This window comes from Aphis gossypii, chromosome X (assembly GCF_020184175.1).
Source record: "Aphis gossypii isolate Hap1 chromosome X, ASM2018417v2, whole genome shotgun sequence".
In the NCBI taxonomy this organism is placed as follows: domain Eukaryota; kingdom Metazoa; phylum Arthropoda; class Insecta; order Hemiptera; family Aphididae; genus Aphis; species Aphis gossypii.
The window spans coordinates 41805122-41811282 of NC_065533.1; positions in this window are offsets into that span (position 1 = coordinate 41805122).

The window sequence follows — 6161 nt, forward strand, 5'->3', positions numbered from 1 at the left end:
TGCTGACCTCAAAAACAAACAGCTGTAACCTGAATTATGTGTAGCTACTGGACCGGAGACAAAGGCTTCAAGCCGGTCTAAGAAAGCTAAAATTATTTTATTATCAGTGGCATATAGGTATAAAGGATCAGGAGCGTTAATTTTCCAACGTTCTAACAAACTTATGCTTAATAGTAACTTTATAGGTATATGCCTTAAATAAAAAATAACCATAAAACGAATTGGCAACGTTCAACGAGTCGAGTTGTGGCCATCGACATCGCACGTGTGACGCACGGTGGTCATAATGTCCTAGTATTACTATATTTACTATTATCAAAGTATCAGAACAATAGTATAATAAATAGAATAGCTGTTTTTCAGAAAAACGAGTTTAAAGATTTTTAAATACCTATAATAAATCAAAAAATATTTCGATCAAATAATATATTTTTTTTTGAAAATCAAAACTCAAAAGTATACAGACTATTTAAATAAATGGAAATATAATATAGTCATATTTAAGTTGGTCAGTAATTTTCTTTTCTATAGATATTTAAGCTATGTTTGTGACGTATTTGAGGAAAGAGAGTATTTTAACCAAGATTATTTTATTAATTTCAATTATGGAAAAGAACTTTTTATAAAGCAGTAGTTATAGGAATAGACTAATAATATATATATTATCTGATGATATATATCTGAGTTTATTAAAGTTGTACGAAAATTAGTAGTGTTTATATTAATTTCAGTGACTAAATATCAATAAGTTATAAATTATTTATGTAAAATAAATATCACATAATACATAAAAAGGGGTTTGATATAGACAACTTCTATGACATTTTATAAAAAATATTAAATGTATTCTAAAATAATTAACCAATGGTCTCTCATAAAATTACCAAAAGTAATTATCCAATTATTAAATTAAATTTAAATAATTTTTTGGTGTTGGAGTGCTTTTTTACTATTGTTATCAAAATTGAAAATTCCAGTGATAAAATAAAAAATTAATTGTAAAAGAAAAGATTATCTATTATAGTGTCCAGTTAACAGGTCAGGTACTAAATGGAACATCTTTATAAGTGATATCGTGATATATCGTATCTTTACCTCAATGCTATTCGATTTTTTTTTTTTGATTTTTTTTATTCCATACATTTTTGCTTTCAAAAAAACTATGTTTGTAAATTGATTTCAAAGTCATGTGCATAGATAATTTTAATGATCCCATTTTTTCTATGATTAGGGTAATGCATACAATTGTTATCCCAGTTTTAATAAGTTTCATTATTTTTTAAGTTACAGCATGAATCATGCGTGATGTATATTTTAATTTTATCAATATCAAAAAATATAATAAAAACAATAATACAATATATTTAGTTGACTCTTTTGAGATTTCTATCACTTTTTTTTGTTAGTAAATGTTAATGATATATTAAATAAATTATTATAATAATAATGTTGATAATTAGTAATAATAAATAAACAACAATAAAAACGTTTTAAAATAATATTATTATAACTCTGATATTTGTCAATAGCTAAGAAAATGTAAAATGGTTTATTTTAATAATAACTGACATTTTGAGATCGACAATTTGATTTCTAATTCAGATTTCAAATATTATATAATTTATGACTTTTATATTTTAAATGTCTATTTTATGTTATCAAGTTATTCATATGTAATCCATATGTCTCGGGTGCCAGGCGTTGGTTGTAAGCTAGGAAAGCGAACATTTATACATACGTACATAAATTGCCTATACAAAACGCCGTTAATATTTTTTATCCATGTATGATAATCATTATAATTTTAATTTCATTAAAAAAATGATGAATACATATACAGGATATTTAACATAATTTATTACCTATACACATTGTATAAAGTAAATTTCTGAAATAACATAAAAAGTTAATATATTGAGCTGAGAAGAATTATTATTTATTCGTGATTTTAAGTATAAATTAGTAACAAAATAAAATGTCTGTATAAAAAATAAAGAAAATAGAAATTAAAATACTAAATGTTAAAGTATTTAATAATAATTTAAAAAATTTTTGAGGAATATTGCAATATTTAACTCAAGAGAAATTATTATATACATTATAATATGTATCTATTATCTATTGACTATTAGTAATTATACAAATGACATTTACTCATATTCAACAATACCAGAACGACTTAACATATATTTTATTTATACTTTATAGCATTTGTAAATCATAATTATAATAATTATATGTAAATATAATTTAAAATGTATTAATGTGTAGTGTGTACAATAATTAACTTGTTTGTGGTATACAAATTTGTATTCAATGCTATTTTTTGTAATAATTATTTACCTATAATATTGCAATATATATATTTTTTTAATATGTTTTATAGCTTAAGATTATAAATTTTAAGCAATGAGCTAAATAATTTAATTTAACTAATTTTAACTTGTATCTTTTTATATTATTGATTCAACTTTAACTTCATTCTTAATAACTGGGTAGGTAGTACTTAGGATTTCAACATATAAAGTTATACTTAGGTAACGAGTTGTAAAAGACAAAACAAAATATACATAATAATATGACATCTATATGAGCATACTTTTATAATTTTGTACTATTATTTAAGATATTATTACTAATTATTTTTCATATTTTATTGTCATACCTACCTACTTAAAGAAAAATCATTTTTTAAATAACCTTAAATTAACTAATCAATTCAAGTGAACGATTAGTAATATACCTATTCAAAATTTCTGTTTATTAATTTAAGTTAATTGAAAAAATTAGTTACTTATTTGAGTTAAACTATTATAAACTTGTCAGGCCTTGATTTCAGGTGTAAAAAATTGGGTTAAATTCAATAAATTGACTTAAAAGTAAATTAAAAATCTATAAATATTTTATTTACATATTGATAATAATATTTAACAATAATTTGTAATGTTGCATATTTTTTATAAATATAATAAAGTGTATCAATTTTAGGTTCTAAGACGAACGATAATTAGGGTCCAAATAAATAATAAAATAAATAAAATAGTTCTACATAACAAGCAATATCTAACATATTATTGTATACAATATAAGTAAAAAGGTAGGTTAATTTATGAAGATATAGGGTCTATATAAAAAGTTGTTGTTTATGTATTAATTTAAATGCTAAAACAAAACCATATAATATCTGGAATATTATAAAAAACCAATAAAAATATAAATAATTCTCAAAGTTTAAATTATTTTTATACAAAAAAAAATTAAATTAAATTCAGACTACAGAGTATAGTTTGTTGTTATTCTTCGTGAGTATGACTATATGGGAAAGTAATATAATACTGCTCTTTGAAACTTGATTAGTGTGTTTTGAAATGGGTCAAGGTTAACCACAGAAAATCAATTCAATGAAAACAATTACATTTATTAAGACTATGTACCTATAGCTGGCCAAATAAAGATATGACAAAAAATTATGACTGATATTTCATATACATATATATTTATGCACATATAAATAAATAACAATAATGTTTATTTTATATGTATTTATATATATTTATTAAATTTTTATTTTGAAAATATAAATATGTTAAATAGACAAAAAAATGTCTAAATATGCAAAAATAATCAAAATAAATCTTTACATATTTAATCATCGAATTGGAATCCTATAGCAGTTAGCATTAAATACAATTTAGCAAGATTGATACGCAAATGCATGAAATTACGATTATGATTTGTAATCCTAAATTTAAAACTTTTTTTGAGAAACAAAATCTAGCAATATATTATATGGTATTGTCTTATTGATATAGCTGTTAATCCTAACATGAACAGCGTGAATACTATAGCTTTAAGGTACTTCTAAATTTAATTATTTTCATATACGCAATATAAGTTACATTGTATAACAATAATTATTATAAAGATTAACCATTTTCAACCATCAAAAAACGAATTTTTAAATAAAATATAAGAGGTTAGTTTATACAGATAAAAAATAAATGAAGATGACTATTGTCATAAGTAGTTTGTTTTTTTTAAAGTAAATTTATTTATTTGAGAAAAATATTTTAGAAATCAAACCCATGATAAATCATGGAAAAAAGATTATTTTACACAACTATCGATTTTCCAATAAATATATATAGTAAATTAGTTTAAAAGTATTACACTATTACCCATACTCATAAGTCATGATTGACAGTGTGAACTGTAGAAATATATACTTCAAAATCGATTAAATAATATTATAAGATACAAGAAATTAATGTATACAAACAAATACTACTTGTTGTCACAGTTGAAAATTTGAGAACAATAATTGTCAAGAAACCAAATATAAAAAGCAAAATATGTTGCAAAATTAGTTTGCACAGAAATTTCGATTTTTATTTCATACTTTTAAAATAATTAATAATAACTAATTAAAGTTTATGACTATTTTATGCCATTATTTTAATAATAAAAATTGTGGGATATTAATAATAAATTCCTATTTTCTTATTATTTTTTTTTCTTGGTCCAACAAAATAGAAATAATATTTTGTGTAGTCTTGTAATTCTTGTATTAATTATTTAAAGTAATAGAATGTGAGGTTTTTCGTTACAACCAACGGGAAGTGCGATGACCGACCCATTATGATTTCCTGCACGAGACAAACTATTATTTTTTTTGTTTAACACCGAGACTATTATGTGAATATTAAATATTTAGAGGGCACGCGTACTTTTTAATGGGAAAATATGGTTGTCACTATTATAACGTGACCGAAATCAGGAAGAAGATATTTTAACACATAAATGAATCTTTAAGAATCGTAAACTAGTGATTAATATAATAACTGCTGTATACTTATAATTGGAGTTAGTACTATTAAAAAATATTGTAATGTTGTTCTATCTTACCAAAATTATTAATTAAAATTATAGATATTCATACTAATAACGTATCAGCAGATAATATTAAAATAATTTTCTGTCTAAAGTTAAAATATAATTTGTAATGTAATCTTTATAAAAATTGCCATGAAAAATAATTAATTCTATACAAAATAGCAAATAGTGTCAAGGTCTGAGAAGATTTTTTTCAATAAATATAATAAAATACAAAAACTGTTGAAGAGAAAATGATTTTAAGATTGTGACTATTTTTAAGCTTCTGTATAAAAATCTTATTTGGTTTATATTAAATTTAATAATTTAATGACAGTGTAAAACTAAACTATCAATAATTTTAATCGAGGAATACAATTTTTATTAAAATAAATCAAAAAAACTATTGAAAGGTACACCTTATACGATTTAATTATCTGTAAAAAGCACAAAAAATAATTATAAGATCAGGTGCGAAAGATTAGAAACAAAATTTACAAGATACGTAAATGGTTAAAAAAGAATCAACATTAGTGTTCGACATGATTCGCCTAAGCGGCTCATTAGATAACTAACTTGTAGTTACAAGAGGAGTATGAAATATAGCAGAGGACCGAAATTAAAGTTACCTTTTAAAACATAATATAAGTAATATAACATTAATGACATTTACGATAGACAGGTAAGTGAATCGATAGTACTCGGTTGAGAATAAATCTATCAAAACTCCACTGAAAAACTAAATATCTGTAGCATTATTTTTTTGTTTCGCTCCATATGATAAGTTATCACTGATAACTGACAAGGAAAAAACACATTGTAAAACCAATGCATTGCTCCAGCACTTAAAATTTAATATAACATTATATAATACTTTAACTATAGTTTAATTTAATTTAAATTTTAAATCGATGTCCTTGGCAAACGTGAAACGTTTATAATTTATAAATAATACATTTACGAACTAGGTATATAGTTTATTAGGTAATTTAGTATTTATATCTATACCTATTTTCAATATGTATAAAGATGTTACTAGATTTGATTAGCTCATATAATATGAATTAATAATGGAATCTGAAACACAAACAACAGAATGAATAACAAAATAATTGTGAGTATACGTTTAATGTGTTCAAGAAAAAATATAATATTAATTAGTATGTTGCTATTGGATTTCCTGCGGATGTGTCTCGTCAAAGTATTACAATAAAATTATATATATAAAAAAAAACATTTTTTATCATTCATTAAATATAGGGAAATACCAAATGACTCAATCACTTAGT